This window comes from Lagopus muta, chromosome 1, assembly GCF_023343835.1.
Source record: "Lagopus muta isolate bLagMut1 chromosome 1, bLagMut1 primary, whole genome shotgun sequence".
NCBI classification, from domain to species: domain Eukaryota; kingdom Metazoa; phylum Chordata; class Aves; order Galliformes; family Phasianidae; genus Lagopus; species Lagopus muta.
In genome coordinates this window covers 25,757,733-25,783,575 of record NC_064433.1, presented here as the reverse complement: position 1 = coordinate 25,783,575, position 25,843 = coordinate 25,757,733, and the positions used below count along the sequence as shown (strand labels likewise).

The window sequence follows — 25,843 nt, the reverse complement described above, 5'->3', positions numbered from 1 at the left end:
TTTTTTTTTTTCTTTTTCTTTTCATATAGAAAATAAAAAAAGGCCCTTTGGACTTGAAGCAAAGACCCCAGGCAGCATTCTGCATTGCCTTACTCAGAGTCCCTACTGTATTTTCCCTTTCTTTTTTTTTTTAATAAACACTTATAAAACTATATTGGTTGTAGTTGCTATCCAGCTGAAATACCTGTGAAAAGCTTACCTGCCTTGAGTACCTATGTTCCTTTGCTCCTTCCTTCGTTTCTTTTCTTTTTTTTCCTGTAGTGTTGTATTTTCACCTTCCTACATTTGTAGAAAAATAATCCTCATGAAAGCTATATTCAGCTTCATTTTTTATGCAGTTGGTTATTAGTGTGGAAACTGTATAGTGGCTGACTTTCAGGTCAGCTTTAGTGTGGAGCACTAATACTCTTTCAGTAACCATGAAATATCATCAGGAAGTTTCATGACATGTGGAAGAAACAAGAAAGAGCTGAACTAAGACTCTATCTGTTTGAAACTGTTTGAATTGGCTATTTATAGCCAAAAAAAGAGTATAGATTGAACCTCAATGTGGAGTATGAGATACTCGGTCTGCCATATTGGTATATGGGAAATTGAGATAGCACCTGACAGGGCTGAAAGTTTATGGAAGCGTAGCTGTAAAATATAATCTACATGGGAAATGTTACAGGGACACACAAGACTTAATCCTGAAAAAGGACATCAACTGGAGAGTAACTGTTCTGCATAGAAAAACCTCAGATTTCTTTTCCATCAATATTGCCTGCATAGCCACAAGCAAGATCAAATATTGCACAGGTGATTTAAAATGGAAGTAAAAAGTTGTGAATGCATGCCCACAATTAAAAAGTTTTTTGCTGATGGGGTGGCTGATTGTGGATATTTAATGTTACTGAAGTTTGGAGCACCTCAGCAAGCTAGGCTTTACCTAGTAGAAGTCTCATGTAACTGTTGGGATGTCTTTCCATTCCCTGACCAGATATGGTACAGACAGCTGGAGGATTTAACTCTGTAATACTTCTGGAGTAGTTCCACAATCAGTTTTGTTCTGTTCTTCAGATGTGAAAATATGTTTTCTTTGTAATACCTCAGAATTCTAAAAATCACAGTTATTGAAGGAAAAAAAAAAATCAGCAAATATATATATATATTTTAATTCTTTTAAAATACTTTTAGTTTGTAGTCTGTTCTTCATATGCTGGTAACATTTAAAATGCTTTCATACCATTAGTCTTTCTAACTCTGTTTTCCTTAGCAGGCTGTACTAATTGTGCCTTTTCCTCACTGGTTTAATTATTGCTATTTGAAGAGAAACTGATTATCATTTAGATGACAGATGATCTCTGCTATCAGTCAGTTTCCAATAAGTTTGTTTTCCTGTCTTGCCTAAGCTCAGCTTCTTTTTGTAATTCCTGTGGTCTCTTTTTACCAAATCCCTAAATATCTCTGATCCTGATCAGTCTTCAAAATCTTTTAAAATACTGATATGTAATTTTGCTATGGAACTTGCGTTCCTGTAGCCCTAAGAGTTTGTAGCAGCACTGCTGGTAATAGTACTGAACTCTCCCTATCCAAGTATACTTCATACTCAGCCTTTTTTTCAGGGGCCTATTTTTCTTTAAGGCTTCAAAATAAATTTGAATACTTTTCATTTGGTTTGGAAGATTTTAGTGTATTGAACACATTATGATTTCTGTTCTGTAGTTGTTTGCTGTAATGTGTGGTTGTTTCACACTGATAGACACCTGAGCTTCACCGCACTGCTCTCTCTCTCTCCTTCCTCAAAAAGGGAAGAAAGTACAAATGAAAAGGCTCGTGGGTTGAGATAAGGACGAGGAGATCACTCACCAATTGCTTTCGTGGGCAAAACATGCTCAGGGTAAGGGAGATTATTGTAATTCATTGCCTAGAGATAATAGACTACAGCAGTGAGAAGTAAAAGCAAACTAAACCCACCTTTCCCCGCCCACCCTCTCTGCAGTTTCTCAGCTACCAAAATATTGCCACGTAAAACCAGTACCAGTATCTCTCTAGAATAACATACTTTTTAGTTAAATAGGTGTAATTTAACTGAAATTCCAAAAGAATGTACGGTACGTATTCGCATTTGTGTATTTTCAGTTTAAAACCAATCCAGAGGATCTCAGTAATCTTAGAAGACTGCCGAACAACTTCTGCATTCCAACACAGAGCTGTGTGTCAGCGCACTGTGCCATGCTGAGGTTGTACTGGCGGACTGTTAAGAAGGAACTGATGTATGGGGGAAAAGGAGACATTTTTGAAGAGTTGTGTTGAGCTGTAAATATTTCATGTGATTATCTACCAATTATTTGAAAAGCTGAATTCTGTATTTTTGACCTATTTGGTTAATGGTTACAATTAATTGAACTGATCTTCTAGGTATGCGTTGCAGATACAACCTGAAGTTTTACAGGAGGCAGTTTTAGTCAGACAGTTTTTAAAAATAGGCTGATGGAAGCGTTGATAGGCACACAAACATGTTTGTTTATGTACCAGGTGTAAGGTTTGTGCTATGGATGGCAAGCATGTTTTAGCTGATGTGACACTAAGCACCAGAACATCTGTTCAAGTAGTCAGATGTTCATGGGAGACCTTCAGTTGTCTATTTACTTCTTCTATGGAGGTATTTGAAAAGTTTTCTTTTAAAGGTGGCACTGATACAGTGTTTTCTACAAGGAAATTCTTTCTACCTTATGTGTTCTGGTTGCACCTGTGAGCATCTGCCTGAGCTGTGCTGGCTAGCAGAGAATAAAGCCAAGTCTCATACTATCAGAGATAATAAGCAGCTGGTTTTCTGTGCTGGAAGCAGTAAACACATTGCCTGTTATGTGAAAATCGTTTTCTGCTTTTTTTAATAAGAAAAAAAAAAAAAAAGTAAAGGTGCCACAGGTAAGAAATGTGAAGATCAAAAGTCTCATATTAACAGAGATGTGAAGGAGGTATTTTATTGCCTTCTCAAGTTCTTAAAAGAAAATAGAACTTCAGTTGTTGCACTGAAGTATCTATTTACAGGGAAACATAGTGCCCTCTTCCAGGCTAATTCTAGGCTAGGAAGCTGGTTTACATAAACTCTGCTAGTATTCCTCTGGGGAGACAGAAGCTCCTTCAGACAGCATTTCCGATCACTGTAGGGTTCTGTGGTCCCTTCAGAAAAGTCATCTTATTTCCCTCCATTGTCTGGTTAGAAACTTCTTTGGTTCAAGTCATATCCTGGAGGTCCAGAACTTCACTGTAAACTTACTTCTTTGTAAACCAGGCTGATGATCCTAGTGCGTGCTGATGAATATTTCTGACTATTCTCGATGCTGTGAATATTCTTGAGAAGAACTGGGGAAGAGCATTTTGCATATCCTGATTTCAGCAAATATTAACTGTGCTAGGGTTATTACTTGAGAGAAAGTACTTGGCATTTTTGTGAATTTGGCCAATATAATACTTTTATCAATTCATATTGTCTGTTTACAGTTATAAAGCAAGATTTTTCCATAGGAATTTATAGAAATTCTTCCTGGTTATTTCTGGAAAACAACAGAAAATGATGTGCAGCAGTAAACCACTGTGCTCCATAGCCAGACAATGGAAATCTCACTGTAGTATTGTTGTCAGATATTTAATCTAAACTTTTTGTAAGTGTGAACGTTACTTGAGGGTTGTATCAATTCGTAAACGATGCTGCACGTGTCTGTAAATACTCTGCTGAGCCATATCCAGATGGTGTTAAACACTGACATTGGTTTTTATACTGAAAAATAACTGCTACAGTGAAATTTGCTAGGTTTTATTACAAGTAAACCTTTCTGTTTTCCACCCAAATTAATGTTTTTAATTCAATTGTCAATATTTTCCAAATAGACAGTAAATCTGGCACTCAGCTGAGGCTGAAATCTTGTGGCTCATGTAGTTAGAACTCTCATCTTTATGTGCTGTGTATTTCTTTCACCATACAAGGACCCTTAACAGTGCAAAGTAATCTACAGCTACCTGAATAAATTATGATTCTGGCATCTGGCTTTTAGCCGTAGTTTACAACTGCAGCAATAACTTAATTTAAGTTGCTGTCAGTATTTTCAAATACTGATAAACCATTAGTGTCTATGAACTTTTGTTATCTAACTATGGTAAACGGAGGTTTAATTCAACTATCCTTATTCACATATTAGTATTCACATATTAATTACATGCAAAAATTAAAGTGAACACCAGAATTGTGGGGGGGTGGGGGAGGGAGCTTTAGAAAGCTGACAGTTTATTTACCATTTTCTACCCATATAGGACCGTGGTCTGGGGTCCACTGTAATCCTCCAAACCCAACTGCTTTCCAGGCCATGGTGCCCTCAGGTGCCTCACCCCATTCTTTTTTCCCCTCAGTACAGTGCTCAGATAAGGTTTATTTCTTTTGCCTAACTGCTCTCTCTATTGTGTCAGTAACATCTTAGTGCTTGTGCTGTTTCACATCTGTTGCATATGGAGAGAATTGAACTCATATTGCACCATGTTTTGTGTGCAGCTTTTTCTAAATGCTTTGTGTGTCTCTTGTGTTAAGTCTCAATTTCTTCCTCCATAATGATTATACTGAGGATTTTCTAAGAGTGCAGTGACAATGCACGTGAAAGAGCTCTCAGTATCTGACTGATGACACTTCAGCAGCTAATTGCTCATAGAATTTTACTTCATGAAATGGTTTATACACCTGTTTCACTCACTACATTACTTTGGAGACTTAAATAGTGAAGCTTTGCCAAAATGAGTGAGATATATTCTAAAAAAAAACACAGAAGTATAATTGAGATTTGTAAGGGATTTGCTGAGAGTGGTTCATTTTTCTCTCACCTGTAAAGTCTGTATCTACTACTCATAAACACTTTCTGTCAGTAATGAAATTTCTGAAGCTTTTACATTATTTTACTTCATTTATTATTCTGAAAGATAGTTTTTGTTTTCACTGAAAATGACAGATGAAGCGACTTATTTAAAAAAAAAAAATCATTGAGCTATTGTGAAAACCTGTGAAATTAAGAAATGCATTCACTTCCATTTTTAAAAGGTTCCTGAGGATCAAGTTGGTGAGTTATTTCGTAAGAGAAGAGGATATGTCGAAAAGCAATTCAGCAAATCTTCGGAAAATATACACCTGTGAGACACTTTTTGATAATTTCATATTGATCTCATATAACTTTGCCTTTCCTTGGGCATGGAAGGAGTAAACCAAGCAGTAACAAAATGTGTTTGAATATGACTTTGTTTAACTCAGTGGATATTCAATTTAATCTGTGTGCACCACAATATCCATACTTCACGGATACTGTCATTTTGGGGCAGCAGCACTTGGCATAGTTTCATTTTTTACTTCATTTATTAATCGGAAGAACTTATATTTTGGTTAAGTTTTTGCTGTTCTTTCCCCTCCTGGTGTTGTTACTGGTTGTCACTGGAGATACCACAGGTAGAAGTGAGAAAACACTTGAGTTACATGATCCTTGGGGTCCCTTCCAACCCGGGTGATTCTGTGATTCTGTGAATACAGTGAAAGTACTTTGCTGTTGTAATCTTCTTACTGTTCTTACACAAGATTTTTGCTGTATCAGGACTGAGATACACATCACAGAATCACAGAATGGCCACGGTTGGAAGGGATCTCAAGGATCATGAATCTCCAACCTCCCTGCCACATGCAGGGCCACCAACCTCCCCATTACTACAGCAGGGCCCCATTCAATCTGGCCTTGAATACCTCCAGGGATGGGGCATCCACAACCTCTCTGGGCAGCCTGTTCCAGCACCTCACTGCTCACATAGTAAAGAACTTCTCCCTGACATCCAAACTAAACCTTCCCTCCCTCAAAACCATTTCCCCTTGTCCTGCAGTAATCTACCCTTTCATAGAGTTGATTCCCTTCCTGTTTGTAGGCTCCCTTTAGGTACTGAAAGGCTGCAATGAAGTCACCCTGAGGCCTTCTTTTCTCCATGCTGAACAAGCCCAGCTCCCTCAGCCTATCTTCATAGGGGAGGTGCTCCAGTCCCCTGATCATCTTTGCAGCTCTCCTCTGGACCCTCTCCAACAGCTCTCTGTCTTTCTTGTACTGAGGGTGCACTCGATTCCGTCATCGATGTCATTGATAAAGATGTTAAAGAGCACTGGTCCCAGGACAGACCCCTGGGGGATGCTGCTCGTTACCGGCCTCCACTTGGACATAGAGCCATTGATGACCACCCTCTGTCTGCGGCCTTTCAACCAGTTTATTGTCTGTCAAGTGGTCCACCCATGAAATCCACATACCTCCAATTTGGAGATAAGGATGTGGTGGGAGACCATGTCAAAGGCCTTGATGAAGTCCAGGTAAATGACATCGGTTGCCTTTCCCTTGTCCACCAATGCCATCACTCCATCATAAAAGGCCACCAGATTGATTAAGCAAGATGTTCCCCTGGTGATGCCGTGCTGGCTGTCTCAGCTCGCATGTTCATTCCTCGTGTTGATCAAGTGTGTTGTCCAGGAGCATCTGTTCCATGGTCTTCCCAGGCACACTTGCTTGTAGTTCCCCTGCGTTATTGTGTTTATCCTTCATGACTGTGTTTGTAAAGGGGCCTAGATGTGCAGCTAGATATTTGGCGGAACTGTCAGCGGTATGTGGACACTTTGAATCCAAAGCCGCTGATTGACATGGGGTTCACAGAATCACAGAATGGCCAGGGTTGGAAGAGACCTCAGGGATCATGAATCTCCAACTTCCCTGCTGCATGCAGGGCCACCAACCTCCATATGTAATACTAGACCAGGCTGCCCAGGGCCCAATCCAACCTCCAGGGAACGGAGCATCCACAACCTCTTTGGCAGCCTGTTCCAGCACATTACCACTCTCTTGGTAAAGAACTTCCTCCTGATATCCAACCTAAATTTTTTATCCTTCAACTTAAAAGCATTTCCCCTTGACCTGGGTTGGCAGGTAGTGTTCTTAGATGCTTTTAAATCAGTAGTTGTAAATTTTTTTTATGTGGTTAAATATGCTTGAAAATATGGCCCCAAATGGGAGGGCACATCTCAAAGATCTTATGGTCTGCAGCATCACATACATGATGCAGGTCAGGTTAATGTGGAGAGTGGTGGTAAAGAAAATGATAGAAAACTAAGGATAGTCACAAATACACTTAGATATTCGGGGGCAACAGGAAAGAGATGATGATAATGTTTGGTACCCAGCCTGTTCTCACCAGAGTTTTAACTTTTTAGCTTTGGTGGTTTTTATAGCATACATGGAGTGATAACCTAACCCCTTGAATAAAGCAGATTACATAGAAAATACAAATAGCACCTAAAAGCACGTGTAATTGTAATTCACCTACTTGATATCTTTAGTGATTTAGAAAACCTCTGTTTTGATACTTGAACTAATGATACAACAAAGTGTCTAAGCATATGTTGCATGAAATGTATAGTGAAACAGAATGGTTTTCCAGTTAGCAGTTCTTCCATCTACCAATTTCTGTACAGGATCATCATATAATGTCCAAAAATTTATTTGACTTCTCCATGAGTATTCTGTTAGCTCTTTCCATGTCAGTTCTTTCTTCCCTCACCACAGCAGTTTGCAGACCTTCAAGCTGCAGCTCTGCTGGGTGAGGAGGGACAGTAGGCCCTTCAAAAAAGGTGACTTGGACCGACAGAGGCAATGTTAATAGTATTAGCTTGAAACTTGTAATCCTCTCAAAAATGTGAATTGTTTTGAAAATTTGAAGGAATTCATTCTGGCCAAAAAAACTATGAAGGAGAAAAGTGGCAGTGTAGAAGTGTCCAATAGATTTTGCAGTAAGCCCAATCCTGTAGGAGTTCTACTGTGCCATATGTTGAAGTTCCTATTTTGTAATGGACTGAAGGAAATGTCTTCATACCTCTGTATTCAGTGAAGGTTATATGAGACTTGGAGCATAGCAAAGATGTTAAGTGAGCTGAAATAGTATTTTTGTGCCTCTACCCTCCCACTCTCCTTCCACTTCTTCCTCTCTCCTTTTCAGTTTCTCCGCTGCTTGGCCTATTTTTTTCTTTTTTTTTTTTTTTTTTTCCAACAGTGCAAAAGGACCTTATTGGTATATCAGAAATCTTTTTGATTTTTCTGGCTAGTTTGCTGAAGACTGTCAAATTCTTGACTCTCAGCATCCCAGTAAATTCTGTAGTAGAAGGCCTAATGACTTTCCAGTGAAAACAGCGAACGAGCTCTAATGACTCTTTCCTGTTTTTATGTACTTTGATTTTATTGATGGCTCATCAAATAGGCAAATAGATGTTTTCTATCTTGACAAATTGTATTTTTTTTTCAGAGAGGAAAGTTCGAAAGTCCTTCTGTATTGTCATCTTTGAGTTTGAGTTTCCCCATCGTTGAGGACTCAGAGAAATTAAGAAGTGAAATAGGTTTAGTAATACAGTTTAATCATTCTTTTTTTTTTTCCCTTTTGTATATGGAATGAGGCATGGTAGCGACCAGTACAGGATCCTTATGTAAAGGGTTGGACTTGATTTCTAGAGGCCCCTCTATGTCTCTGATTCTGTGAGACTCCTGTTAGCATCTGGTGTTGTATATCCTCACTGTAACTTGTGTTAATTCCTACTTTCTCATGCTAATATGCAGCATGAGTTCCTTGTGATTGTGATGGCCTCAGAGTCTAGAAGTAGAAGGCTTTTTTTTTGCCAATAACTATTATTTTTATTACCATAATTGTAATGCCATATTTTTTATTTGCAGTTCCTTTTAAAATGAAAGTTGTTTGCAATGATAACTTGCTTAAGTTCTTCCATTTCTCGAAGGCTAGAAGATCTCTTGCAGTCTGCGTGAATCAGTGAGGGAAGCAGAAGTACATCCCAGAACTGCACACTGGTTTCACTTAAATCAAGAACAGGCATAGTGGAATGTACAATGTAGTCTAACAAAAAGGCTTTTACAAATGTTCTTGTCCTTCAAAGTAAGTTCAATTGAATATTAAATCCCTTTCAAATATGGATTTGGAACATTCTGATGTGAATTGCCAGTTTTTCACATAAAAGCATTGGTTGTCTAGTAGCTTGTCCTCTGGTATTTTTATCAGGAACACACATTTTATGTGAGTGTGATTTAAATTTACTCTCAATGTCTTTGAGAACATATAGATGAAGCTAAGCAAATTTTGTCCAAGAGATATGCTCAGCATAGCCTGAGCTTGTTGCAAAGTAAGTGTGCCTGCTTTTTGAGAAACTCCTTTGTTTTCTGGAGTTAAATATGAATATAACATGTTACTTTTTAAATGTTCTTACCAATCCCATTATTCTTTCTGTGCATTTTACAAATAGGATGTGATGTTTTGAGTATGCTTCAGGCTTCAGTAGTTTGTATAATGTTCTATTTTCTGCAGCAAAAGCATGTCAAGGTGATCTCTGTGGGTGGTTAATATTTTCCGGAGTTTATTCTTCAACCATGAAAATATGCAAAGCTGGAGAGCTTGGTGGTATGTCATACATTTAGATATAAAATATATGTATTTCAATTTTATCTTCATTAACGATAACAGAAAAAGCCACAAGTGTAGCAATAAATACTGTTTGTTCGTGGGTCAATGCATCATTTGTCACTTCTGACTTGTGTTTGTACTTGTACTAGTGAGCAATTCTTGCCATAGCTTTACATTGTAATTTTATGACAGTATGGTGTACGAGTGTCACATGAATAGTGCTTAAATGCAATATTTTAAGACAGGATGTTCAAAATCATAATAGATCATAGACTTGGAAATCTATCAGAATTATTGAATGTTTGCATTTTAGCAAAAATACTCTTGATCTGTTTGTAAGTCTTTAGGAGTTCGTTTATTTTCAAATGTAAGCACTTGTAAAAACAATTGTGCAAAGCAAAACCAGTGTGTATAGATAAAATAAGTGTATAAACATTGTAATGAAGCATTTGAGTAAGGAAGAGTTGTTAAACTGATAATTAGAGAACTAGAAGGGGTAAAAGATAAACTTAATCAATGAAAGCTTTCTCTTTTCTTACAGTAGAAAAAGAAAAAAAAAAAAAGACAGTTCAAATCCCCAGTACATCTACATACATAAAATGGATTTGATTTATTAAGTATATATGAAAAAAAGCTGACAAGCATTTCAATAGACTTTTTTTTTTTCTAGGACTGAGCAAACATAAGGAAATTAACTGTTACTAAGATATAATAGTATGCCTGCATGCTGATTGCATGCTGATAGCATGTTGAATAATTGCTTCTTACTGTTATTCTCATTTTGTTTCCTTTAGCATCTCTCTCTGGGAGACTGTATTTCTGCTGTTTGTACAGCATATAGGAGAAGTGAGTCTTCAGTTGTAAATGGGAATGCTGAATGTTTTCAAAGTGTGCCTTACTAAAGTTATCCTCTCAGGTACAGTAAAAGATCCACTAGGTGTCTGCAGCAGAGATCTTTTCTTATCTCTTACCATTCCTGGCAGTTAGATTTACCTCATTAAAAGGCTGGAAAAGCCACATGGAGCACTTCCGAGATCTGGGGCTTTATTCTCAGTGAGGCATTTTCACTTGGAGCTCAGGCAATTTGTAGAAGTTATGAATCACTTTGGTTCATGTCTCTGGGCATCAGAAGGCATATCATACTGATGTTCTCCAGCAAGAGAGGAAGTAAAGCAAGGTCTAGAAAGAATTAGTTGATCTACAGAAGAACTGCAAATACATAAAAATCAGATATGTGTGCTTTCTGATGATAAAAATCTCTGAAAACATGGGCTTTTTAAGGGCGCAGTTTTCAGGATCAGAAATATGGAACTAAGGACTAGATCCAGCATCAAACCTTGTTGCTGTTAGTCTCCATTCAACCTCTTCCCTTTTTGAGACAGCAGAACAACTACATCTTATACCTTTGAATTCAGCATTATTGTTGTAGATGGAAAGGGAAATTTATTGTGAGCCTGCCCAACAGCTTTATAGATACCAGCACTACACAGAGTTTGGCTCGAAGCCTGCAGTTCTACATCTCAGTCTCAGAATGACAGCAGTGGTCTGGTTTCTTGCACACATTTACATGTCTCAGATCCTTCCTATCCTCCTGCTACTCTTTGGTCTGCAATAGGGAAAGGTCACTGTAGTGATGTATTTAACTACTGGGAGTTCACAAAATGAATACTCCATGTGGAATAGCGTAAGCTTTTAGTGTGGCAGATAAGCCTTCTGGATACCCTGTTCTTCAGCCAAATACTTCAGGGTGAAGCAAGATGACCTCTGCGCTTGGGTGGAGGCAGCGGCCATTTGGCTCATCATGCTCCATTCAGAAGGTTAGTTCATCTTTCTCCGTTCCTTGTGACTGAAGTTAAAGCGAAGTTTTTCTTTGGTTAGATAAAACTCTTAACCATCAAATCTTGACTTACTCCTTGGAGTTGGTATGCTCATGTCTTCATGTGCTGTTACCTATTGTAGCTATGGCTGGTAGCCGTGTCATTTCTGTGAGAAGGTCAAGGGCATCTATTACAGGAGATTCATCCTTTGTCTGATGATTGTCCTTCTATTCTCCATCATCTGATATGTGTGTATTGTAGCCAAAGATTTCGTTGAAGACTCCTCTCAGGTTCATGTTTATAATGTTATCTTCAGGTTTCTTTTTTTTTTTTTTTCCCCTGGAAGCTCAGTTTGGAAGAACAAAGGTCTTGATCTATATGCTACTACAAATTTCTAGTCTTCTGTCAACAGAAAATAGGTTCTTTCAGATCACTGTTGGGTCTTGTAGCATCTCAAGTTCTCTGAATGTTTCCCTGACTGTGCTGCAATCCTAATTCTGCCACAGTCCCCTCTAAAAATGGGCCATCATGCGCTCTTCCACATGCTCTTTTCTACTCCGTATCAGAAACTAAATTTTGCAAAGTATTCTTTCTGTCTTCACAAACAATGAATGTGGACAAATGTATGAAAGAATTGAAGAAATTGAATTTTAAAATGGTGTGTTCCTCCTGTACGCTTTCTGTGTTTTGTATTCTGTTATCTTCTAGTTCTACTTATCCTGGAATCTGTGGGTTGAAACAGAAGCAAAAAAAGTTGCCAGAGATTGTTACTGTTTCCTCATTATAAACCAATGTATGTGAATATCACTAAGTGAAAAATCTTCAAATATAATTGTATGAGGCACTTCTTGATTGACGGTAGGGTGCAACAGCTGATTTTTAAAATTTTTTTTTTCAAGTATAAAGTACCTTTCAAAGGATTTTACCTGAGAAAATTTTGGAATTTTGATGATTTTAGCTACAAACGAAACTGCAGTAGTGCACTTTGATTTCATGCACTAACTGGCCAAACAGCATGAGTCACCTGTTGCTTTGTGATTCTCTTCACATATAACAGCGGGGAGGTGCATGAGCAACACTGAATTTATACCTGTATTGGAATTAACATTTAATACCAACTAAGATCCCTCTATTTTACACTTCAGTGCTTGAAAAAGAAGAAATAAAATTAACCGTAGTATTTTTGGTCAGAGCTTATTGACTTCAGCAATGAAAGAGATTAAAAATATATTGCAAATATTCTTTCTTTTTTGCTGTGTGTCAGTGAACACAGTTTCAGTTTTAGTGCCTAGCACATAATGTAATAAAGTTTATTTTATCACTAAAATTCATTTGTTTGCTTTGTGATTAATGCAGACATCAAACATATTAAAATATATTTTATGTGAATTAGTTGGGATAAAGTTTAAGTAAATTATATATATATATTATGTCATCAGGAAAATGATTGATAGGTTCATGATAAAAATGTGGATTAGGTGCAAAAAAAAAAAAAAAAAAAAAAAAAGAAAAAGGAAGGGTAAGTATGAAGTTTTTTGGGTAATCTTCATATAAGCTTTCAAATGTAAGAATTTTCCTGAGCAGATTTGATTGCTGCTATAACTGCTCATTACTGAAATCCTTTAAAAATAATGTGAAATCTGCTGAACTTAGCATAGACTTTTTATACGGATATAATGGGCTTGATTCGGTGTCCTGCAAATCTGAGATCTCCCATGAAGGCTAGCAGATATGACATGGGAGACCAGCATCCTTCTGAAGGGATGGCTGGAGTCCACTGCTGCCTTGGGCTTCCTGGGACACCCTGCTTATAGATCTATGGAACTATGGAGAGAAGGGATGTTTACTGCTCCTTGTAATGCAATAATTGTTTTCTTCTTTTAATGGTTGTCTTGAATCATTAGAAAAGGCTCCTACAAAGTTTTTTGAATCCACAAATAAGGCAATTTAAAATTGTTGTGCAGAAATCAGAGGGAATTTCATTACTGAAGGTTGGTTGAGTTCGGTCAGTCCTGAGTTAGCCTGGGAATCTCTTCCACCTCGTAATATTTCAGAAAGTGCTTCTTATACGAAAACATTTAGTGGTAACATCACATGAAATTAAATTTATTTCTGTATTTTATTGGAAAGCTTCAATTGCTTTAAATCAAGGACATTTACAATTTCCTACAGGCAGTATAGAACTACTGCAGCACAAGACCTTCCAGTGACTGCTGGCAGGCAGTTGTCCAAAGGTCCTTTTACAATACAGTGCAGGGCAGCAGGGTCGTATTTAAATAAATGTTTCATGACATCAGAAAGCCATGCCTTTAATCTCTTTTACTTTACCTTTGACACCAGCATATTGATGGTCGTCTGTACCCCACGTTGTAACATTTTCTCTGATTATTCTTTCATTACTTCAATTATTTTCTTCCCCTCCATCCATCTGCCTTCCCGTCTTTAATCCTATCTCCTGCTTATATTACTCGATTCTTCAGCTGCTTGTGCTTTTCCTGTTGTCACTGCATAGGGCTCCTGATAGGGCAGGTGGAAAAGCTGCTGTGAGTAGCATCTGGAGTGCATCTGCTGTGGTGTGACGGACCAGCTGCATGCTTCAAATAACAACTGAGTTGATCTCATTTATTTACTGTTCTGGAATTGCATTTGTCCTTGTGCTTGCGTGACCGTATGAGTCTGCAGAGCTATCCCAAAGCAGTAAGAGCCTGCAGCCCAGGATGCTCCAGTAAAGCACTTTCCTCCAGAGCACTTACCTGTGCTTTCATTCCTTTTCTCTCCTACTGGGTACATGCCTTGGCTTCCACAGCATACTCAGTGTTCTCTTGTGCCTTTTGCTCTTTATTTCTGTTGCCATTTATCCTGCTTTATATCTCGATTTTTTCCAATTTATTCTAGGAAATTTGTGAAACTTGTGATCAAAAGTGATGTATTTTTCTAGGCTTTTGGCTGAAAGGAGAAACAAAAGCTTAAATGAAGATAGCTCCTTTTAAATCTACTGACATTGTCCTGCCAAGAGAGTTGCAGACTCTTTCCTATATATATATTGATGTGCACATATTCTTTGTTGTAGCGTCTACCAAGTTCTCTAGTATGAGCTTTAGGTGCACTGTTCTGTAGTTCTGAATCTACTCTGAATTTTTTTTGATTGATTTCATATCCTACACCTTCTGTTGATACCAAGGCAGTCTGAAGGAAATATTTGTCACCCGTTGTTAGTTCAGCTATTTCATATTCATGTTCCTGTAGAGCTCTTGATGGGACACATCAGTGAAGTGATTTGTTAGAGGCCGATTTGTCATCTTGCTCTAATCTTCTCTAATGACACTTCAGTTTAAGACAGAACTTGTCATATATCTCTGTAAGGAAGGAGTCTGGCCTGGTAACTTCTCAGGTCTCCTCTACAGCAGATGAATAAACAACTGTCTTTTGTGGATCTTTCCTCTTTCAGTGTTGGACATGAGCTCCTAGGGGGGTGTATGGCCAGCCCCTCACTGGGCCTGATCCTGACCCCCAGCCCTGGCCTGTCTCTATGGAGGTGACTGTTCCCTGGGCTATGTCTGCCCTTGCTTCCCCTGTCCTGCCCTGGCTGTGGATGACCACGTCCTGCCGTACTGGCCCCATGCACAGGCCCCTTCCCCTTCCCCCTCCTTAACCACTGCCCATGTGTAAATGCCAGCACTTACAGCTCTTTGTCATGTTATTTTTATATCTAAGCCTGCCAGATGCTACCATCCTGTCTCTTTTCCTTGCTTGGTTTCAACTTAGGATTTTTTTCCTTTTTTAGAAGGATACCGTTTTTTTTCTAATAACCTCCTTTATCCTGCTTTTTCAAGTCAGCTCTTTTCTCTTGATTTCCTCAGTCTTTTTTGATAGCTTGCATGCATTTCTTCTGACCTTGCACAAGGTGTCTTCAGTCACTCTATGTGCCTTCTGTAAAGATGTGAATCCTTTAGTTGTCCATTTTTTCTTCCTTATAACAAGCTTAGTCATTTTTATTCCTTTTTGAAATAGCAGTACTTTTTTTTTTTTCTTTTGTCATCTCTTCAAAGATGTGCATTCTGATCTACATTGAAGGAGTTATTGTCTGTGGCTGGAAATTTACTTCGGGTCGTAGCCTGATGTGAGGTTTACTCTTACTAGACTGAAAATATCTAACGGTCCTAATTTTAGTCTTCCATGCTGGTAGGGACGTGTTTCAGTATTACCAAAGTGCTCAGATTCTTAAGTATCTTTAGGAATTGGTTCACAATATGGGTTATATTTATATACTTTGTCTTTCTCAGTGTCATCTCCCTTGGCTATAGTTGAGGGAATATGTGTTGGTTGTTTAACATGAATAGACTGTCAAATTCCAGACAGATGTGATATCAAGAGTTGTTCTCTTATTTTCATGCAAAAGGCGCACCTTTTTATGAACTGTCACAGTAACCTGAATCACAGAATCAGAGAATTGTTTAAGTTGGAAGGAACTCTACCTCAGTTTAATATGAGAGGTATAAGAAAATCCAACAAGTGGAAGTTGTTCTTCTTTGAGCTGTCTTACAATAAATTATGTCTTTTCAGTAGAAAGACAGACGTGCCTGAAGATAAAGGAAGGCATAGTATCTGTGCATGTTGGATAAATAGTTCAGAAAGCTCCATGAGTATAATATTGGCTTCTGCATACTTATAAGATTAGTGTCAACATGGGTTATCTATCATGTTAGTACAAGTCAAGCAAGTTAGATCTGCCTGAGGGGTGGTTTAGTGTGTATACCCAGCTATTCAGATGGTGGTTTGGGAAGACAAGGCTGGGGAGGGGTGAGTTTTCCCTTGCTCTAGGCTTCCTGTTTGTTTGTACTGTGTTTGTACTGTCATCATTTTCTCCAGTGTGCCTTGATAAGTAATCAACATTCTATTAATTTTTAGGATAAGTAAGATTTAAATGGAAAAAACATCTGAGCCTATGTTCAAGCCTCCCTCCTCAAATGAGCTTTTATATATAACCTGTACATTGTCTACAGAGTGAAAGGGACATTTCAGAAGTACGTGATGTATTCAGTTCATGTCATCATTTTTTCTTTTCCTGTCACTGAAAAACTCTTAAAGCACTAAATACTAAATTTTTAATGGTTTTCTGTAAATTGTATTATTTTTTTCTTGATATATTTCTTTGCACATTTGCATATTGTTATTATTAATTGAGTATAGATACTTTGATAAAAAATTCTATTTTATGAAAATTCAAGATTAATTTTAGCAGTATGGAATTTAATGTGAAATTCTGTAAGTACACAGCACAGTTTTTGTTAAAAAAAAGTTTGAAAAAGAAGCAGTTGCTGGAGATTGGCAGATCAAGAAATGTTCAGAAATTAATTATTTTTTCTGTGTCGGGTAAAAATATGATTGCTTACTCCCTCCACCATAGCACTTCTGTTTGAACACATTGATAAGAAAATCCAGCCTTCATTTGTCTAAATATTAATGCAGAGTGGCATGTAAAAATTAACTAATGAGATCAGAGTAGTATGAAGGTCTTTTCATAGGCTCATTTAATTTTGGAATGATTATAAAACATAACTACTAATTTATTTTGCATGTTCTTGTTAATTATAATGGCATCCAGTAGTGCTCATCTAGTCGTGAGCTTCTGAGTATTTCTCAGTCATGGAAAATGTCCAACTCAATACTTAGATACAAGAAAAGAAGAGATGTGCTGCTTTTTCACTATTGGCAGTGCTTCAATCTATAAGGCAACTCCAAAAGTCACGCCTCCTATTTATTTCCATGGAAACTACAACAGATACCAAGAACACAAAACCACTATTTGATAGAGTAAAATACTATGCTACAAAATACTATTTTTAAACATAGTCACTGCCATTAGCTGTGCATTTTTGCCAGTAATGAATAAGAATCTGTATGCTGTGCTTGTAGAAATCTGCATCAGTGGAGGTGACCTGCTGACACCACTGCTGAAGAAAGGCAACATTCACTGTCTCAGTGTGGTTGCATGCAGTGTTTGGTCTTCAGAAACATTCAGCAAGCATCAATGAATGTGAATGAGTGCCTTTATTTTTTTCCGTGTGGAGCAATTAGATGACACATCTTTATTTCATATGTACTCCATGTCAGATGCCATTTGTCAGACAGCCTCTCTACAGCAGTCTGTCACACAGCAACGATATATAATGGAATACTGGTGGGAAGGTTCAACCTCTACTGCCAAACCAGAAACATCTGCCTCTAATGTTGTGAGCCATCATAATAAAACAGGAGGCATTACCTTTGGAGCAGCCTTAGTACGTAACACTCATTAAAAATGCTTTTTGTGTATTGAAGTAGTTTAAATATATTGTAGTCATACTGTGCATTTTTAATTATAACTTCAGTGTTTTTATTTCATACTTTGAAAATAGATAAATGTGTATTTTGAACCAAAATTCAGGATATCCAATTGATATGATGCAATGTAAGTCTTGCTTTGAGTCCTGTTGTTTTATATGCCACTAAAATAACATTCGTTGTCTCTACTGAGTAATTACTGTTTTGCTGAAATTAGCTGTGTGTTTGGCCCCACCAGTAAGCATATCTAACTATATCTTTTGCATGTGGCACTCAGTCATGTACTAAAGTACTTCTGAGTGCTTTGGTGAGTTGATATCTGCTATACAAATAGTTGCTTAAAGTAGTAATGAATAACTTGGTCCCCTTTTACTGTATAAAAAAATGTACTTGGCTAGGCCTGAGTGAAATAGAGGCACCTTTGGTATCTATCAAGAAGTAGAACTTTGGCGTTCTTCCGTGGAGTTAGTTACACTTTTAGAAGGTACTGAAGGGCACTGACAAGCCAAGATAATGAATATAAACGTGTAATCTCACATCAAAATGTTGTCATGGGCACAGGATTCAAACATATAACAGGTAATGATCTAAACACGATCAAAATGTGAGATGAGCTATAAGGTGAATGCCGCAACAGAATGAAAAAGCTAAAGGAAATTGTTTACAGCACATGGGTACTGTACTTGTTTAAGTTTCAAAGGAATTTCTCAAAATAGGAGTGAATTTGGGTTTCACTTTATGTTTTTTAAGATACATTTTATTGATTTCTTGCAGAGTTGAGACAATCCATGTAAATCCTGTTAGTTGCGATCCTAATGAATAATGCTTTTCATGTAAAATGTTGTTTGCAGCATGGTATGTGACAGAATTCTGCCCTAACTGTATTACATTGTTAGTGTTGAAAAGGGCATGAAAAACTTTTGTACTAGATGGATCAACATAATTACTGCACATTTTATCATTTTGAGAAGAATTTGATTGGAATTCCTCCAAATCTACACTTCTAATGAGTATCTACATCCCAAATTAATTCAGTTGTTTACCCATACGCTTTTCTCAGGCTTTACAGAAGTTTGTGGTCTTGCTTGTTTGACTCAAAATGTAGGGACTTGAATAAGAAGCTGAAGATGGGTGACATATAGATTATTTTCATTCAACTGCATTCTGCTGTTTACTTGATGTAAGTGTCCTTGTGTGAATAGGAAGAACTCCATCAAGCTGCTGGGAAGTTCTTGACTATGCCCAGTCAACTTTATCTAGAAGATAAATTGTTAGGATACTTTTAAGATCTTGGGAAGTTTTGTGAATTTAATTGTAATCCTTTAAGGAGAATTCTGATGGAATTCTTAGATCCTGAAAAGTAGAAAAATGTCTCTGTCAATATTGTCAATATTGGATAGGCAAACAGTAATGTTCAGATCTACCTGTGATGGGCAGCAGAATGGAATGTGCTTCATTGTTGAAGGGAGGGTAGAGAAACTTTGTTGTTAAACTGAAATAACTGAAAGGATCTGGATCCATGTTTTAGGATGCAGACAGAAATGAAAACAAATCAGTGTTTGTAACAGGAAAAATAAATGTTTTAAGAGTCAGCTGCCTTCATCAGGGTAGACCACATGCGAATGTAGTGTACATGAGATGGAGGTTGAGTGATGCATTTCTGAAGATGAATATCTGTATTGGTAAAAAGGAAATTACTAGGTGAGGCCTGCCGTGTGTCTAACGCACACATCTATTGCGTGTACTGTGGATATGCCTTCCTACTGTGAATGTTTGTTATTGGCATTTGAAAAGTTCTAGAAAGCACATTCAAAAAGAGCAAAGATAAAATACCAATAATTGAGACTTGCAGGTGCGGTTGTTTTCATGTTGAGCCTATTTGTAAGAGATTAATCAGAATAAAATGTTGTCTTCAATAACTTCTTATAAGAAGGCTGTATCTCACCAAAATAGGTAATGTTTTGATGTGTATTTTCATGTGTCTGAAACGTATTGTCTTTTTTTGCGGGCCAAAGCAAAATGTGATTATTAATATGATCCAAACTAAGAAAACTGAGTATTTGAAGTAAAGGAATACAGGAGAAAAACAAAGATGCAGACACTCAAGGCCCACGTAGTAATATCCGTCAAGAGACAACAGATATTATTGAAGAAATGACTGCAGACGGTATTTCTGTCTAGACTTCAAGTGCAGAAGAAAATTCAGAGGTTTGGATCCATAGCTGCCTGTGCAGTGGTTTAATGGGAAACAGGAGAGCAAGATGGATGCTGCTCTCGGTTGTCTGGACATTGCCATTTTGGATCTGGGATAACCGTGTGTCAATCAAACAAAGTTTCATTGACACATATTTTATGTTCCAGCAGTTTTTCAGGAATGCTGCCCATCTTCACCTCCTCATGTTTGCCTTAGAATCTCTATCTGTTTTTCACATTTTCTTCTTTTCTTTCTTTGCATTAAGGGAGCGTATGATTTTGTCCTCATTTCCCAGTGCTGTCCTACTGTGCAGGGGTTTCACGTAGTGTTTATTCCTTCAGCCTGTCATTTTCTGCTCTTCCTTCTTCACTTGCTCTACAGAGGCTGCCAGGTAGCTTTCAGTTTCCTAGGAACTTCGACCTTCCCAGCAGGTTTTGCTATACTCTACAAACAAAGGAAGAAGTTAGAACTGGAACTCTTTTAAATGTCCAAACATTTGGTAACAAAGTGTGTATTAATAATGCCAGTTGGAACACAGATTTTTTATTTTTTTTTTTAAACTTTGGGAAAGCAGTCTTCTCTTTATAAAATTCTGCATTCATTTTGCTTTTCAGTCTGCTTCTGTCTGACCTTGTCAGTAAGGGAAAATTGCCAAGAGGCACCAATGAGAGGCTACTTTAGAAGTAGCAGAGTTTCAAGCATTAAGGCTACATTCATATTAGTAAATTAAACAGTGATTGGAAATATTTCCAGGCCCCTGCCACATTTTTGGTCTTTGCAAAGTGACTTTATTCCAGAAATTTTCCAGACATTTGACTGTTTCCGTTAGACAGTTTGCATGCTAGCCCTGTATTTCGAATGGTATGTGAGTATAATGGCATAGATCTAGGCTGATCTGTGCCAGCTAATTTCAGCAAATAGAAATGTGCTCAAGCATTGCTTAATTGGGTAGCATAGATGCAATGTCAGGAAAGTTTCTACAGACCTGTAAGGTCTTTATTTCTTCTGCCTTGCCCATCTCTCTCCCTTGAATGCAGTTTTGTAATCTCAAGTGTCCAAAGTGTTCCTGTCTTTCCATCCTATCTAAAATACATATACATCTAAATTTATTATTGTGTTGTCTCCCCCACTTTTTCACCTTCCTTCAGTGTGGACTGAACTTTCTGTGAGTGATATTGAATGCAATTCTTTGTCTGTAACAAACTACTCGGGGGGGTAGAGGGGGGCTCTCTCTTGTTTGTCTTCAGGTACATAAATAATAAAAAAATAGAAATAAAAAGAATAAGACTAGACTTTGAGCGATGCCTCATCTCCCCTCTACTGCACGTCAGAGACTTGATGAATGATTATATTTCCTGTGAACTACAGTAAATTTGTTCTTTAAGCTGACTGTATGCTAAGGGAATCTTTCTCTTTAAACTTGCTCAAGATTTTACCCAAAACATTTCAGTCGATATTGAAAATTATAATTCTTTTTTTCTTTCAGATTACTTATGAACCAGCTTAAGCGTGGTGAAAGTAATTGGGGGATGTGATAAAGCCTTTTCTGTTTTGCTTTGATTAAGTGATGTCTACATAGCTGTAAATATTTCTCTCTCTCTTACCAGGATGGTGATACTGGAATTGATTTTGGACATCGCTCCAGTTCAAGGTTGAATTTAAAGATCTTTTTGAGGCTCAGAAGAAGCAGGTAAGTTACTAATCTTTTGAGAATTATATTCTGCAGCTTTTGTGGAATTGCTTTTTTTGCTCACCAGACCTTATTCAAATAGTTGCACTCTCCTTCCTCTCATTTACTGAGATGTATGGCTACTTCTACTGTGATGACATCTTTTAGGCTTTCCCTGGCTTTTAAGTGCCAACCAGAGAGAAAAACAAAAAAACAAAACAGAAAAAACAACAACACAAAACCTAGCAAAAAAAAGGGAACATGGTTGTTTCTGCAAGGTCTCTGCAGCATTGGAGTTTATAGGGATAGAAGAAAACTCCACTGTAACAAGTCAGATTTTAGCTTCACCCTGTAGGGGTATTGTCACGTTCTGCCCACGAGCTGAAAAAAGCCATACTTGATGTTTTATCTATAACCTGATCTTGTTATCTAGAAAATAACAAGATTATTCCTTAAGAATCGTGAACAAAGATACAGTATAAAAGATCTTTTTATTTAATATAGTGTCTTTTGCATTTGCTCTCAGGCTTACTGTGGTAACACTGTTGGAATCTCATGGTTGACTTTTGCTATAAAAGGATTTTAGTACAGTTGGTAGAAAGAAATTAATACAGCGATCACTGAGGGTAAATTTTTGTTCCATAATTTTGTTTATTGATGAGTGGTTAGAATGAAGGTTCACTGAATAGTTTTGATGCATCATATTTGTTTAGAAAATTCTTTTGGATTATATTTATATAATTTTCTGCAATAATTGAGCATTTTTCAGCAAAAGAAAAGATAAAACTACTAATGAATTCCTGTGTTTCGTAGTCCGTTAAAATGGGAATGACCTCTGTTCCATTGGGAATTAGGAATATTCCATGATGTCAAATACCATGAGTTCAAATCTTGTTTGAACTGCAGTGTGTGTTAACAGTCTGAACCTGCCTGTTCAGAATTGGTGTACATAGTACCACTCTGGGATTGGCATTCCTGCACCTAATACCTTGCTTTGCTCCAGACCTTCACATATATATTGAGTGAGTCAGATAAGATACGAGTTCTTTTACCTTAGGGAGATCTAGAAAGGGATATTCTGAAAGTATTTATGTAAGATAAGAGCTTAGGAAGCCTCTAGCATCAATTTCAGATTTTTCATACTTGTTTAGGCAATATTGTCACATACAAGTTTCAAAATGTGCTCAACATTTGCAACAACAACACACAGGTCCAACTGCTTACCTATACACTGCTATTTCCAGAGTAAAGACATACTATTTCTCTGCATTTGCAGCAATTTCTAAGGTATTACAAACTATTTAAATACAACTATATTCTCCTTAATAGAGCCATCTCCATGGACTGATGGCTTGGAAGAAAAGAGATAGTTCCAATAGAAGTTGATGGTGAGAGTAATTAGCGTTGAAACTGCTTATAAGGAGTTTTCTGAAGTTCCACCCTCTGGGAAGAAGCGTGGGCCTTTTTAACCTCATTTGAAGCACTACCAAACAAGACGATTCTGGTATGTGGTCCTCTGTGGCTGTCTTTACCCACTGGCTAATAAGAAAGAAAATTCCTTTCTTGTGAATTAATTTCACCTTTTTTCAATGAGCTTAAGTACAGGCCTGAAGGGTACAGCATGACTATGGTGGAACCAAGAAAAAAAGGGAAAGATACAGTTTGAGCTTAGTGTATTGTAAATCAGAGGGTGTAGAGCACTGAAAACTGTAGGCTTTGATCATGTCGAAATTTGTGTATGGTTACGTGTTAATTATGTAGCAGTGTATTTACAAAAGAGTGTTTTTTCTTGTATTACCCAGAGGAGAAACCAGTGAAAAAGGTTCAGATTCTTTGCTTTCTAACTAGCGGTGCAAACATGACTGTATTCCTATTACGTATTTATACACGTTTGTCTGAAAGGTGTAACACAGGCAGTGTCTATGAAGAAGTGGTATTTTGGAGAACTGTTTGTTTTGATAGAAACATGCTTATTTTAATGAAGTGTGTTGTATCTGAAACCTGATGAGTCAAACAGATTTTTTTTGAGAACGTTTTTCTGGAAATTGACTGTTTTTGGTACCAAATAATGTCAGAAATGCAGTAGTACTGACTTGTGCATCTATAATAGCTTGGCAGTATCATTTTATTGAATTCCAATATGTCTGGAACTTAAGGCATATGGAGGAAAATAACTGTTACTCTGTTTCCTCCATTATTTTCTTCCATAACTTGAAGTTAAGTCCGATCTATAAAAGTGCTTTCTGTAAAGAAAGCCAACGTCTTTTTTGGCTTCTTCAGCAGTGGTCTCTATTTTTTGCAGTACGTGAAAGCGGGAAGGGAATGTTTTTGTAGTCCACGAGGAAATAGTAGTAAATTCTGACTACTGATTCTTCAGTATGTCATACAGAGTGGATGCATTTTTATGGCAGGATATGGTGTCTCTGCACTGACTGAAAGCTACGATTCAGTCATGAGAGTAGTGATACAAATACAAAAAAAGAAAATTGAGTTCACGAGTAACTTTTTATTAGCACAGAGACATGTGTTTTTTCTACTCTGTCTTTAAACCACTTGAGACTTCAGGAGGAACATCTAGAAAACTGAATTAGAGTAGGAGAAGCTGAAACAAAGATAGAAGTCCATACTGGGAAAAAATGATCTGATTTTCAAGTGATGACTTAAATTGACACTGTTAGAGATTATTAGTTAACCAGTTGTTTCTGGACTTTTGGAGTTATTTAGGCTTTGATGAAGAAGCTGGGGTAATCTTCTAAATATTTTCTATATTTTTTTTGTGTTAGTGAACTGAATTGCAGATATAGAATTAATTATTATTGAATTGATCTAGCTCTCTGTGCTGTATTGGCAATTTGTAGAAAGAGACACGGTGCTGATTCTTGGCTTTTTCTCATGCTATAGGACATTACACTTGTGAACTTGTGTATGCTTATTGTGTATGGACGCATTTTGTTTACCTACTACATATTCAGTCTTTCTCTAGATATTTATTTTACGTAGGACAAAAATACAATTTTGTATTACAGTATTGTCAGATTAGTATGAAGATGCTTCTCACAGACAGTTGTCTTGCAGCTGAACTTGAATTCTCTCAAGAGGTATGGGAAGACATACTGCTGCTGGTGATCATGTCACAATGCCTGAGATGTGAAACATTTGATGCCAGTGAATCATCCAAGTCATTCCATCAGCCTGGTGGTGGGTTGGCATTGCCTATGTCCATGGCAAAGGCTAAAGCCTTCCGCATGTCTGGTCAGAAGGCAGAAGTGAAGGAGAGAAAGAAATACAGCATAATACTGGAAGGAAAATACAGTATCTGCTTTCCAAAAAGTAACTGGATGTAGGCTGGTGGGTTTTCAGTCTGGTTTCCACCAGGAAGTCTGAAACAATCAGTACTTTACTTTCTAAAGGAGTAGATACCGAGTACTGGGGAATTTTGAATCACCTATCCAGTATTATTAATAGCTGTAAATTACTTATTTGGGAGAGCCTGAATGCAATGTAAATGAAGTCAACTTCTGCCAAAATGTAGTTGATAGAATTGAATTCATGGTCTCAGACTAGGAGGTGTTAGATTTTTGCTATGATTATACAAAGTATCAAACCATGGATTTAAGCTGGCCGGTTTTTCAGTTCAGCTGAACATTAAGTACAGTCTAAATGGTCTGGTTTGCTGGGAAGAGCACTATTATAATAATCTGCTTTTACAGCCCATATCAAATATGAACTTGCATCACTTATTACAAAGTTTGTGCTTTGGGAGATATTTTCACAGCATCTAGGAGTGATACCCCACATTTCTTGGAATTAGTCCTTAATGATACCATCTTTAGAAAATGAGCTGTTGCTCAAATACACTGATTATTTTGTGGTTTCTATCATAGAAAATTTTAGGGAAAAAGCTAGCTGAAATCTTACGTTTTTTTCTAGTAATTTTATGACATAGAGAGAGATGGTGTGCATTTTAATAATTTTATGCCTCTTTTTTTCTGCGATGTGAATAAGAGAGGTGAGAACTCTTAATTTCTAAGTGAACTGAATGCAGGTTTCTAAATGTGGCCTGCTTGAGAACAGAGGACCATTACTGTAGTTGTCATGTAAAATAAAGTTGGAGTCTGAATCTCCTTTTTAGCTGTCAGCTTTATTAAGGAGCTACTGGTGTGTTGAGCTAGGCACACACATTATATAAGCAGTGTGTGGTAGTGTCTAGGGAGAATTTTCTCTCTCCTCTCTGCTGCTTTATTAGGTCTCTCTCACTCATTCGCTGTTGCCCTGTCTTACTCCAGCTTTCTGGCTGCAACTCACAGCACAGTAGGTCTAATGTAGATTGACGCCTTTGCTAGA

General features: G+C 37.4%; 1 protein-coding gene across 10 annotated transcripts in view; it reads left to right on the top strand.

The window, feature by feature from the left end:
* The window catches only part of FOXP2 (forkhead box P2), a 408,488-nt gene that overhangs the window by 102,717 nt on the left and 279,928 nt on the right, over positions 1 to 25,843 (top strand). For all 10 annotated transcript variants that reach the window (XM_048942671.1, XM_048942667.1, XM_048942680.1 and 7 more), the window contains exon 3: positions 21,438 to 21,520. The gene's annotated coding sequence lies outside the window, so the exon portion shown is untranslated. The remainder of the gene's footprint in view (positions 1 to 21,437; positions 21,521 to 25,843) is intronic.